The 13281-nt window shown below is 44.6% G+C and overlaps 1 protein-coding gene across 1 annotated transcript in view; it reads right to left on the bottom strand.

Moving 5' to 3' along the window:
• WNT8A (Wnt family member 8A) overlaps positions 1-13281 on the bottom strand; it is a 237759-nt gene that overhangs the window by 153789 nt on the left and 70689 nt on the right. The window contains exons 2-3 of the mRNA XM_078650682.1: positions 1685-1771; positions 887-1018 (exon numbers count right to left, since the gene is read on the bottom strand). The gene's annotated coding sequence lies outside the window, so the exon portion shown is untranslated. The remainder of the gene's footprint in view (positions 1-886; positions 1019-1684; positions 1772-13281) is intronic.

The following is a 13281-nucleotide window of genomic DNA, read 5'->3' as shown; positions in this document are numbered from 1 at the left end:
CAGGCCAGGTGCTCCCTGGACCGGAAACAAGCATCCTGGGGCCGGTTTCAGGGTATTTCCCCCTCTTTGAGCCAGGCTAGCTTGAATCCAGTGGCACAGCGAGCAAGGGACCCATGTCTGGGCACCCCATCCCACTTAGGGCAAAAAGTGTTACAACAAACAAATGATGGACGGAATGCTGAAAGTGCAAACAGTCTCCCCCAGTCAAAATATCTGGATTAAATCCATCATTCTTTTGCCCACTACGCCACCACAGTTTGGACCCAGCCATATGTAAATCAGTCTTGACCCTGTAGCTCATGGTAACAGTCCTCCCTGGACTGGAAACAAGCATCCTGGTACCAGATCTCTGTACTGGTGTGAATGTATGACATTGTTCTGCATTCTGTCCATCAATTGTTCTTTTTGCATGTGTCACCCCGAGTGGGACGGGAATGCCTAGATGTGGGTCCCGTGCTCTCCATGCCACTGGAGTCAAGCTATCCTGGCTGATGAGGGCTGAAAGCCCGAAACCGGTCCTAGGATGCTGGTTTTCAGTCCAGGGAGGACCTGCCCTGGCAGTTCAGGCGGGACTGTTCCCACTGAGCGCAGGGTCAAGACTGATATGCATATGGCTGGGTCCAAATTGGAAGGGCTTGGTGAGCAAAAAAACAATGGATTTAAGCCCAGATCTCTGTACTGGGGTGAATGTATGACATTGTTCTGCATTCTGCCCATCAAGTGTTCTTTTTCCTTTTGGCTTCAGACTACCTGGATAGTCTTGCGTATATCCTACATTTTTAGCATTAACTAACAATGTGACTTGCCTATTTTGAAAATACAACACAATTCAATTGGCCTTCTTGCAATTTTTGTACAGCACATTGAAGCAATTTCGGGTTGCTACCTGTTGTTGTCTTCTTTCTTTAACTCTTAGTGACTTTTAAGCCCCTTCCATGCTGGGCCGATTCTGCTCCTGTGCTGCAGATTTCAGCGCGGGTGTGGTCATGACGGTCAGCTTGCAAGGGGTTAACACCACCTGTCATAAAGAGTCTTCACTACTCCAATAATTCATACATAAAAAGCAATATCCAATGAAATACAATAAAAGGCGCAACGTATGGTTTGTAAATTTACACCATCTCCTACAAGCCAATCGGTGAATTACAAAAAGGTTTGATTACTAAAACATGCAATCCACCAAGCAAAATACTGAAAAGCACAAAGTGTTACTAAAAAATCCCAGATGAATTCTGTGCATGAGAAAATGTGCAATCTAAAAAATTAAAATCCAGCAGGAAATGTCTTCTTGGTTAAACTTAGCCATTAAAAAAAAGTAACATTGTTGATGTCGCTGCATGAATTCCAATAGTCCCCATGGGCCACGTGGTCTTTGTCTGGATAAATCAGCTTACATTATAAAAAACACTTAGAAAAAACATTACAATGTTGATTAAATTTCAAATAGGTTTATAAAAGTCTTAACCCTTTTTTTTGCAACTTTTTAAAATCTATCTTTTTGTAAAAAAACAACCGTCTGACATGGGCGTACAAATGCAACCTGCATGGTAATGTAAATGTTGTTTAAACAAGTAAAACATACATTTTATGGATATCTACAATCTAACTATGTTCCCCCTTCTCCTTACAATAAATATAGCCACCTTTTTATTTAAAAATAAAATGTAAATTACATCATTCTTACCTGACCTCTCAGTTCTTGCTTGCTTCTGGTCTTGACCATGACACCACACTGTCTGTAGAAACAGAGACACAATCGCGGGCATCAAGCCTAGAAATAAATAGGAAAAAAGGAACATTTTCTCAATTGAAGTCAATAGAAAAGCATTGGAAACGGGTTTAAAAATTAAAATAAATATGTTATGCATTGTTAATAAAACATGTTTTATTTTTATAATTATATATTTTACTACTTAATAAAACATTATGGGAAATTTTAAACACATTTTAAATAAATATTTAAACTATTAAACATTGTGTGATTATTTGTCTTTTAGTTTATAAATATTTAAAAAATGTGTTGATATGTAAAAAAGTCTAGAAAATAATTGTATATTTTTAGAAAATGTTAGGTGTTTTTCAAACGAATGGCACTATGGTTTAATGTAACTATCAACATTTAAAAGTTATTAATTAATCTATGATATTTAATTATTAGGTATAACAATTAATACCTGACTATTATTACAGTTCTCTACCAACACCCCTATATCCCTTGTATCCTGTCCCTTAAAGTTAGTGTTACTGATTTACATTTTTTTCAATAATTAATAATAATATTAGTTAACGGGGCATGGTCTGGCCTCCATTGAAGATGACCGCCTGAAACGGGAGCTCCACAGTGAGACGGACTCTGGACGTGGGTGGCAACCCTCATAGTGTGGTTGGGGTCACAATATCTGCACCTGACGACATTTTTAACCCCTGGACCTTGTCAGCCCAGGTCCCTACTCTGCCATAGGTCTCACGGGGAGAGAAGAGCCTGGGATGCGGGTGAGTGAATGGGGCCTGGAGGCCCTCTTGCAGCATCGGTCCTCGCGAATATTGCTAGCCCTGCCCCTCCTTCTTCCCGCTCAGCACCCGCGGTCCCGTCTTTAACGGCCCACTAATTTTAGCATGGTTTGCCGGGCTGCAACTCTCACGGTGACATATATTTCAAAGGCATCAAGATTCCCAACACCATATTTTGAACCTCGGACCCCGTCAGCTGGAAGCTCTGAAGAGAACTAATACCAGGATGCATGCAAGCACGTAGGTCCCGGGGACACGCTTCATCTGGTCGATGTGACTACAATATCTGCAGTGTCATCCCCCCACCACCTCCCCCCTCTTGGTTCAGAGGCCCAGGGACCATGGTGGTTTAAGACCCGACCTTTAATGAAGGTGCGGGGAGTACGGTCAATGGCGCAGCTCAGAGCACCAGGTCTGGGGGCGGGCCTGTAGCCTCAATTATCCATCCACCTGATTACCTCATGGATCAGGCCTTGTATTTGGTGTCTAACAATCTGGCCATTACTGGAAGCACCAGGATTGTGACACAGCGAATGTGTCACTAGAATTGAGCTGCAACTCCGGAGGGGTAGGCCCTACCTCCCTTACATTCATATATCCATATAGATCAGAACAAGAGGAAGTGAAGTCACTCCACGCCCTGGACCCTGCACCAGCGCCGAACACCATCTGGCTCCAAAAGATAGAGGAAGTGATAGCCAAGGTACCATCAGCTAAGCGCCCAGTAACCCGGCTTTCCCCCTCCTGGCAATAATAAGGACACAATGCAATAATCACACCGCTGAGTGAACCCCAGAAGGACAAAAGATAGTAGAATCAATTGTGACGGAAGTTGCCAATACAAAGTTGAACTTCTTGTCCGCGACCTTATAACCAGGCTCTTCTGCTGCTGAAGCTGTGGCCGTGGCATATGCTGAGGGATACGGAGTGAGGAAAGTCAAAACCGTGAACACATTCCTCCCCCGCATTGCCACAGGCAAAGAGAACATCCAAGGTAAACTGTACCCCAGCTCGTAACTCACAGAGAAGGGGTCAGGAAGGTTCCCACCGTAATTCCTTATGAGAGAATCAATAAAGTATCACTGATATAATCAAGGGCATGACGGAGAGCATTCTGACACGATGAAAGAGCTCCGCAGGTGACATGGACAAATCCTGACACACTTCAACACCTTGACATAAACCGGGACCAAGTGGGAATTTGTCATCTGCGCCTGGATAATCAGGGAAGTACAGTTGCAGCAGATCTATAACTGGATCACCAGTATCTTGATCTCCGCACACCCTCGCTGCCTATCTACCCTCTCATAGTACAACATTCTAGGACTGCGGACAAATGTCAACGAACAAACAAGGGAGCAAGTCCTCCATGCAATTCCTCTTCGCAGAAGCGCTAAAACAGCCTTGCAATATGTCAGCAAAGGGCACCACATCCCCTGTGGGTGGTCCTCCCCACCACAAAACGAGACCATGAACCGTATCCTGCTGGAAATATCAGCCTTCAGTCGCCGCCTCAAGGTGGTGGACAGCAATATCTCCTCTTTAGCGGTGGAAGCAAAATCAATCAGAGCTGATATTGCGGGATTCCACACAAAGGTGGAGGGTCTGGACCAGAGGCTGACCACGGTGGAGGGCTGTCTTGAATCCATCCACGGCAGAGACCAGGAGTTGCTGGTTCTCCACAACAAACTGATAGATCTGGAGGATTGTAGCCGGAGGGATAATGTCCGCTTCTTCGGATTTCCAGAAAAGATCGAAGGCCCAAATGCCAGAGCGTTTTTCTGCGATATCCTCCCGAAGCTGCTGGACATCACCTTCAACCTGCCTTTGGAGATACAGCATGCTCATCGCATAAGCCCCCCTTGCAAGAGTGGTGACACACGGCCACGTCCCCTCATTGCTTGCTTCCTCAGGCACGAACAGGCAAGGCAGATGCTGGTTGTGGCGCACACCAAAGGCTCTTTCCTATATGATGGTCATGACATACGCCTGGCTGCTGACTTTTCCAGGGAGACCAACTACCGCCACAAGGCATTCCTCTCCATGAGACCCCAACTGCGTCAGATAGACATCAAGTATGGCCTCTTTGAGCCTGCCCACTTCTGTGTCACTAAAGATGGGGTCTCCAAAGACTTCTATGAACCGGAGGACCTACGTCTCTTCCTAGACTGCATAGACCCACACAAAATGGACACTCATCATGCTACATCAGAACAGATGCATTCAGATCCTTATCTCCTTCCATCGGACAGCAGAAGGCAAAATTCCAGCCGATCCTGGCACCGTGGCAGGGATCGGGAGAGAGTTGCCGGCACCCAATGTAATTAAGGTTCAGCCCTACAAACTGTGACTGCCTTCTTTTTTTTTTTTTTACGGAGTTTTATATAGGGCAAACTTGACCCGGTATCGTGTATCAGAGCACTTTACATAGCACCAGTTGCGTTACATGAAGACACATTCAGTTTTGTTGGGCACGGGGAGATTAAGTGATTTGCCCAGAATCACAGGATGTTCAGCGTCATTGCCGAGACTCAAACCCAGTTAACCAGATTCGAGGTTGTCCGCCCCAGTCGTTAGGCCAACTCCTCTCTCCGCCTTCATCCAGGAACTACATAGAGACAAGTCCTGCTCTCCTTTAAAGCCCGCCCGCATGCAGATTGAGTTTGAAAGGAGGCTTTGTTTGGGGCTTTCATTCCAGGGACTGAATCGATGATGGATGTAACTTCAAGAAGTCGTCGGACAGCTGAGTATCACTCCCACTGTGTTAAGAATATTTACTGTGCTAACTGTTTGTTCATTCGCTTAGTTGTATATGCAGTATGTGTTGTCTGCAGAAATGGTTTACTTGCCTTTAGAACTCTAAGTTGTGTTACTGCCTCGGATATAGCTTAACCTTTTTATGTTTCTTCCTCCCTTATGTCTCTTCTGTGCTCAACCATGATCACACAACTTGCTATCATATTGTATCTGGGTACTTGATATGTTCAACACCGCTCCTTACTTTACCGCCAACAAGGCACATACCCCAGTCCGAACCATCATGATAACATATTCACTATTCCACTTAGCCCTAGCTACGGTCCGTCCTCCCGAAGGGTTGTGTCTCGCGGTGGCGCTCTAGTGAGCTTAGACCCGCAGTTGAAGGTTTAGTACCCCTAGTGCCACTGCCCAGCAGACACTAATCTCCTTCCTTCCCTGCCCTATCCCCCTCCTCTCCCTCTCCATCCTTCCCTTCCCATACATTCTACCTCTGGACAGGCCTCACTCCCCCTCCTGGTCGTACACCTAAGCCTATACTCCGGCACCTACACCCATCCTGGCTGCATCACCAGCCTGTACCACCTCCCACACATGTCTAGTCCCCCTTACCCCTCTATCTTCTCCTTACCCACACTTTTACCCTCACCCACCCACCCTCTCTCCCTCCCTTCCTACATCCCTCCTTCCACCCCCTCTTTTTGCTCTTCTTTTTTTTCCCTTTATGTCATTCCCCTTTTCCCCCTCCTCCTCTTCCCCAGACACTCTTGCACGTGTACCTCTTTATTAGGCCTGGGCAGTGAACTCCGCTTTGCACAGCAGAGTGGAGTTTTTTTCCTCGCTCGCGTTCACCAACGGCAAATTGGCGAGTGCGAGCGAGGAAAATCTACTTCCTGGTGACATTTTTCTTCGTTCACGATCGTCAACATCAAGTTGCGGAGCGCGAGCATGGAAAATAAACCTCCCGGCGAGGTTTCTCAATGTGGGGGGGTCAGGTATCTCATTGTGAGTGGTCACGTATGCTTGCGAACGCTTGGGTTGAGAAACTGCCTGTTCGCGTGAGAAAGCTGCTGCTCAAGTAAAAATCTACGAGAGCGGCAGAAAAGGTAAGACTGCACTTTGCATGGTTCCGTTCGCGAGGATCGCACAGTGCGGACAGCATCCAGCACTGTGCAATCACCGCAAACAGCATTTTTCTATCAAACTCTGCCACTCGCGGAGATCTGCATATTGCGGCGGAGTTTTTTTACCATTTCGCGGAGTTTCGCGTAGCGCTACTCCGCGAACTCAACCAGGGTTACTCTTCATCTGTAATCCTTACCCTCCCCCTTTCTCCCTGCATTACCTGGGTACAGCGTCACTCAAGCACAAACTAAAGATAGGACCTACCTCCACTACCCTCCAACTCATAATACACTCCATAGAGCGCATTTGCCACATACACATCAGTATTAACCTCTCTTCCTTGTCTCCACATCATGGCTGCAGTTCACACCCCCGCGTTATAACATGGAATGTACACGGTATTATACATTACATAAAGAGGAAAAAAGTGCTTTCTTACCTTCAATCAAAGAGGGTGGATATAGCACTGCTACAGAAAACACACCTCAATGCTCCAGAGTCTGAGAAGTTACGCAGATATTGGGTGGTTAGGGTGATTCACAGTATCATAGGCAAGGGAGTTTCCCCAGATGAGATGCCCACTAAGAAATGTGGGGTGGCAATTCTCATACACAATTCTCTTCCAGCTACGGTGTCCAAGATGTAGATGGATCCAAATTGGTGATACTCGTTTGCACATCTGCGTAGAGGGGAGGTGTCTTCCTGCGTTGGATCAGTTTATGCCCCAACTGGTGCAAAAAAATCATTCCTTCTTCAACTGAACAGTCTCCTAGTAGAGATTAAGGCCTCACAGTATCTCAATGGTTTAGACTGGAACCTTGTAAGAGACCAAATTCTAGACAGAACGGGTCCCCTCGACATAAGCAATGCCACGGACAGAGCTCTTATGGGCGACATTCTGACTGACAATGGCCTAGTAGACAATTGGCGCCTCTGCCTCCTGACTGACGCAGAATACATATTCACCTCCCCGACCTACGACACGCTCTCTCAACTGGATTATTTGTTGGTCTCCCAAAGGGCGGGGCAACTAGTCCAGGATTCCCACATTTTAGAAGCTGCACTCTCTGATGATTCACCAGTCTTCCTCTCATTGGAGGTTGAACTGGCCAGTCCGGGCCGCAAACCATGGCGCATGAATATAGTGTGACCGCACTCCACAAGGCAAATCTCAACTGCTTGAGCATCTCCAGGAGTATCTCTCCACCAACCGGGGATCTGTGGACTCGGGTAGGATCCTGAGGGCTGCAGCGAAAGGTACAGTTCGGGGTTAGCTCATGCGTGATGTCGCACAGGCCAATAGGCAAACAATAGCTCAACAGAGGGAACTAGAACAGGACATTGCGACCTATACCCGCCTATACACAGATAAACCGACCTTGCAGCACCGTAAATCCTTAGAACAGGCTTGAATGGCTCTAAATAGCCTCTTCACATCAAAGGCTAAATACGTCTTGCAAAGGATGAAGTGAAGGCATTACGGCCAGGGGGGGGCTACTTACGGCACAGCTGCACCAAAGGGAAGCTGCCATGCTATACCTGCAATACAGTCAGCCAGCGGAGCAATGCTTACTCGCCCTCAAGATATTGTAAACAAATTTGCTCAGTTTTATAAAACCCTCTACACCCCTGGGACGCAGTCCGATACAGCTAAAACGACCGATTTTCTTTCAGAGGTGACTGTTCACCACTTGTCGGATGAGGGTAGAGAACTTCTTGAGGGAGATCAGCAAGGAATAGATAGCGCAAACAATAGCAAATCTTCCATACCATAGGGCCTCCGGTGAAGACGGCTTCCCAGCGGAATTCTACAGGTGGGTCAGGAATGGGGTGATCGATACTCTTCAAGCGGCATTTCAAGAAGCGGGGCACAGGTCCTCTTTAGGTCCCCTCTCTAATGAAGCAGTGATTGCTATCTTACCTAAGCCTGGGAAAGACCCCACACTGTGCGGCAGTAATCGTCCCATATCGCTGCTGAACTGTAATGTCAAAATTCTGGCCAGTATTCTGGCCGCCCGCCTCCGCAAAGTCCTCCCCACTCTGGTCCACTACACACAGGTGGGATTTGTACCCGGTCTTTCCTCCAGAAATCACATGCAAACCCTAGCTCATACTTAATTGTCCACCAAAAACCTCCACACTTATACACTGGCATTGTCACTTGATGCGTAGAAAGCATTTGATCGCATCGAATGGGATTATCTTTTTAATGTAATGGTGTGATTCAGACTTGGAGATAAATTCATAGCCAAAGTACGACTGCTATACGAGAATCCTACCGCCCAGGTAAACTACAGGAGTTTCATTTCTGACCCGTTTCCGATTCATCAGGGAACAAGCCAGGGCTGTCCCCTCTCACCACTCCTTTTTCTCCTGGCTATGGAACCCTTGGCAGCTACCATACGCCAATTGACCAGGGCTACGGGACTGCTCCTCCCTATAGAAGATTCTAAACTCTATCTATGTGCGGATGACATTCTGCTCACACTCACGGATTTACCCCGCTCCCCACCATCTCTGCTTCAAATAATAAATGACTTTTTATCCTTCTCTGGTAACAAAATAAATTGGGACAAAAGTGAAGCACTTCTCATCTCAGACGGGACAACAAAGGCTGGCTTATATGGATTACCCTTTCATTGGCAACCCTCGCTCCTCAACTACTTGGGTGTCTTGGTGAATAAGGGGTTGGAGGGGATGGTCGCGGACAACATGAGCCCCCTGCACACCCAGATGCAACGCAACTTTGACAAATGGAGGGTGTTGGGACTCTCTATGTGGGGCAGGGTACAAGTTGTATGCATGGTCACACTTCCGCACTTCTTTTACACCTTGGGCATGCTTCCCTTACAGGTACCTTTGGTCACTTTACGCTCAATTGATTCCAAGATAAAATCCTTCCTGTGGGGCCCCTCAAGACCCTGTCTGGGCGCACTTAAACTGAAGGCTCGCCGATCCTATGGGGGACTAAGTCTCTCATCAATAGAACACTTTGCCTTCGCATTGTAGCTCTCTCAAATAGCGTACATGGTACCAGATGCCTCTGATATGCCGCAATGGGTGCAAATAGAGAGGCACCTGTTGTCTGTAGATCCAGATTTCACTGCTTTATATGGACAGGGAGCAAGTCGTCAAGACCCCTCAAACCCGGTACTATTAGCCATGCATAAGGCCTGGCAATGAGCACATCAGCTTATGGGCTCCCACCCACGATTTCACAAGAAGGCCCCCCTCTGGAAGAATGCTGACATACACATTAATAGACAACCGCTGTATTCAAACTCTAGATCAGCTTTTTCATAATGCGGATCTTAAGATGTTTGAGCAACTTCGAGAGGAATTTGGCCATCCCACATTACAGTCAAATATATGCAGCTTTGCCATTGTCTGCAGAAATGTCTGGGGTCACGCCCTTGGCCACTTCTAACTTCGCCTGTGCTTTCATATCCCCATACATAGAGATCACCCAAAGGAGTTACGTCCGGCCTCTAAAAAGTACTCACCTCCCATATTTTCTCACAACCCCTATCACAAGCCCTTCGCACCAGAAGGCAAATCCGGCTCTCAATCTCTTATGAAGCAGAGAAGTGGGCTGAATGATTGGCGGATCTGGACAGAGGCGCCCGGGAGCAAGACTGCATTTTGTTCGGTTTAAAATCCTTCACGAATGGCACTGGTCACCGATAAAGTTGCACAAAGCAGGCCTCCCTCCACATGCAAACTGTTGAATACGGCTTGCAATACGATCCACATCATATGCAAATGTCCCTCAGTACAGTCCTTTTGGAAATACGTGGGCAAAACCATGAGTACCACCATGCCCTTGCGCCTGCGGCTTACTCCTGCTGATATCCATCTTCATGACTTACAACGTTCCCCAGAGTTGTCAAAATCACAATGTCGACTTTACCACACTGCACTTGCCACAGCTCAGATATGTATCCTGCGCTAGTGGAGACAGCCATGAGGCTTGGTTGGTGGCCATGATCCACACGGTGTCCCATGAACGAGTCATTTACAACCTCCAGGACCAATCTGACCTCTTCTTCCCAGTATGGGTGCCTTTTATACGCACATAGTGCGGTGGTGAGAAATGTCCTACGACAGAAAGCCCGCCTCAGACATCAACATGACAATATCAAGGCGTCTTAGTTCCTTACTCCACTCTACTTTACCCTGCCTTCCCTGTGCACACACATGCACTTTCTTCCTTATCCCTCCTCATTTCCTTACTCCCGTCTCCCACTTTTATTCCCCTCTAGCTTCACCCCTCACCCTCCCCACTTTCACCCTCCCCTGTGAGACCCTCCCCCTCTCGTAATCCCCGTCTCCCTCTCTTCTCTTCCGTCCCATTCCACCCATTATCTCCCCTTTCCCTCCCTCCTCCACTCCTCCCCCAGCTTCCTGGCACCGTGGCCCCTCAGGCTTATATTAACCAAATCCCACTCAGATTCTACAACAAAGCTCATCATAAGTGGACAAAGTTTAACAGCCTTTCCTCCCCACACCCCTATTACGCCCTTGATATGGCCAATGTAACTTCAACACAGGGCACCTTTCCTACCTTATACCTCATCCAGCAAAATATGCATAACAATGGTGTTTTATATCTTTTCTTTCACTTACTGCTTCATCTCCCTATAGAGTTATATACTTTGGACATAGCCTCCCCCACCCTTGTGCCTAGGAGTCAGTATGATCCCAGTGCGATTTGATCAGTCATGACTTGCTCCCCTATAATATGTTATTGCCGTCGCATCATTTCCTCCCCCCTCCCTCACCCACACCTCAACACAGCACATCTAACAACTGAAACGCTAAAATAGATCCATCTTTCCCTTCCTCTCCCCTCTTTCTCCCCCTATTTCACACCCCTCGTCCTCTCACCTTCTTGTAGGCTTTCCTTAATTCTCCAAGAGGCTCATTCCACAGAACTTGTAATATCTAATGTGGTCATTGTTTCTATGTGGCCGATGCTGATGTTCCTATGATATTATTATATTTTAAAATTGCCAATAAAGAATTATAACACATTTTTTTTCATACTTTATAGTTATTACATATTAAGAAAAAGATATCAAAATGAATACATAAGTTTTAAAACACTTCCCCACCCAATACCCCTATATCCTCTGCATCCCAGCCCTGTACATTAGGTTTATAGTTCTTATATAAATATTTATGAAAATGTATTTATTAATACGTTTTATATAGCACTAGCTAGACCCTTGGGTATCAGAGCGATATATATTAATTTGCATATATTTTCTTTGTTGTATTTTTGATCAATTAATTGAATGAATACATGAGTATTAACACACTTCCCTATCCAATACCCCTATATCTCATACATTTCATCTCTAAAGGTTAGTGTTACAGTTGTTTATATATTTTAAAAAAATTATGTTTATAGTAGTTAGCATATATTTACATTTTAAATATTAATGATCAAATAATTACATTAATACCTGAGTATCAATACACTTCCCCACCCAATAGCCCTATATCCCTTGCATCCTGACCATAAAGGGGAGTGTTACAGTTGTTAATTTTTTTTAAATAATATTTTTATGAATTAGCATATATTTGCATTTTAAATATTGATTATAAATTAATGTAATTAATATGTGAGTATAATACCCTAAATATCCTTATACCCCGTGCACCCTGTACCTAAAGGGTAATTTTACAGTTTTAATAATTATTTCATACATTTAATATTTATATTAAATAGCATATATTTACTTTTAATATAGTAATTGTCAAATAATGTAATTAATACTTGAGTATTAACACACTTTTCCACTTAATACCCCTTAATCCCTTGCATCTCATCCCTAAAGTTGTTAACAAATAATTAATATATTTAACATTTATATTAAATAGTTTATATTTATATTTAATATATGAATTATCAATTGTTTAAATTAATACCTTAGTATTAATACACTTCCCAACCTAATAACCCTATGTCCCTTGCACCCGTCCCTAAAGGTTAGTTTTACAGTTCTTATAAATATCTAAAATAAAAAATATTTATATTAATTAGCATATATTTTAATTTTATATATGAATTAGCAATTAATTCAAACAATAACTCAGTATTCATATACTTCCCTACCCAAAACCCATATATCCCATACATCCTGTGCAGCTACTCAAAAGGTGCAGCCAACTGTAAAAAAAATAAATAAACTTTTTAGGGGCCACACTTAAATAAATCAAGCAACGCCAATATTATGCATATGGTGTTCATGGACCAGACAGATATACACAATAGCTCATTTAGCGGGTACTCTCTCCTTGCCAGTACTCCTTATTATGGGAAAACAGCAAATAAATACGAGAATGTAGATCAATGTGAGTAGTGGCTTTTCTGCCTCTATATTTATTTATGTGCAGTTTTATATGGTTTGAAGTAGACCACATATGTGCTAATTAGAACAGTTTTGTGATATATAGCAGTGGAATACTATCTTAACAACAGGCTGCTGGCATTGCACCAACACACCAAGATGCTAACAATAATGATCAGGTTATGTTTAGACAATAATTTGTTCATGTTTGACAACTAGATATATTGTCTATGCTTGTTTACACTTGGGCTGGTGGGGGGAGCGGGTCCTAAAAGTGGTTCACTTCAAAGACTGGGAAGAAAAGGTGGTGGTCTGGTTACGATAGCTTGACGACCTCTTCATTATATGGAGAGGGTCACAGCAAAGTGCAAAAGATTTTATATCTAACATCAATGAGCAGTATCTCAATTTACATTTCTCAGGAGAGATCAGCAAAAAAAATACAATTCCTAGACCTAGAAGTATTCATAGCAGAAGGAAAACTAGAAACCAAGCTTTTTAGGAAAACTACGGCTGACAATTATTTTTACAT

The sequence above is a fragment of the Lissotriton helveticus genome, chromosome 7 (assembly GCF_964261635.1).
Source record: "Lissotriton helveticus chromosome 7, aLisHel1.1, whole genome shotgun sequence".
In the NCBI taxonomy this organism is placed as follows: Eukaryota; Metazoa; Chordata; class Amphibia; order Caudata; family Salamandridae; genus Lissotriton; species Lissotriton helveticus.
This window is presented reverse-complemented; position numbering and strand designations above follow the sequence as displayed.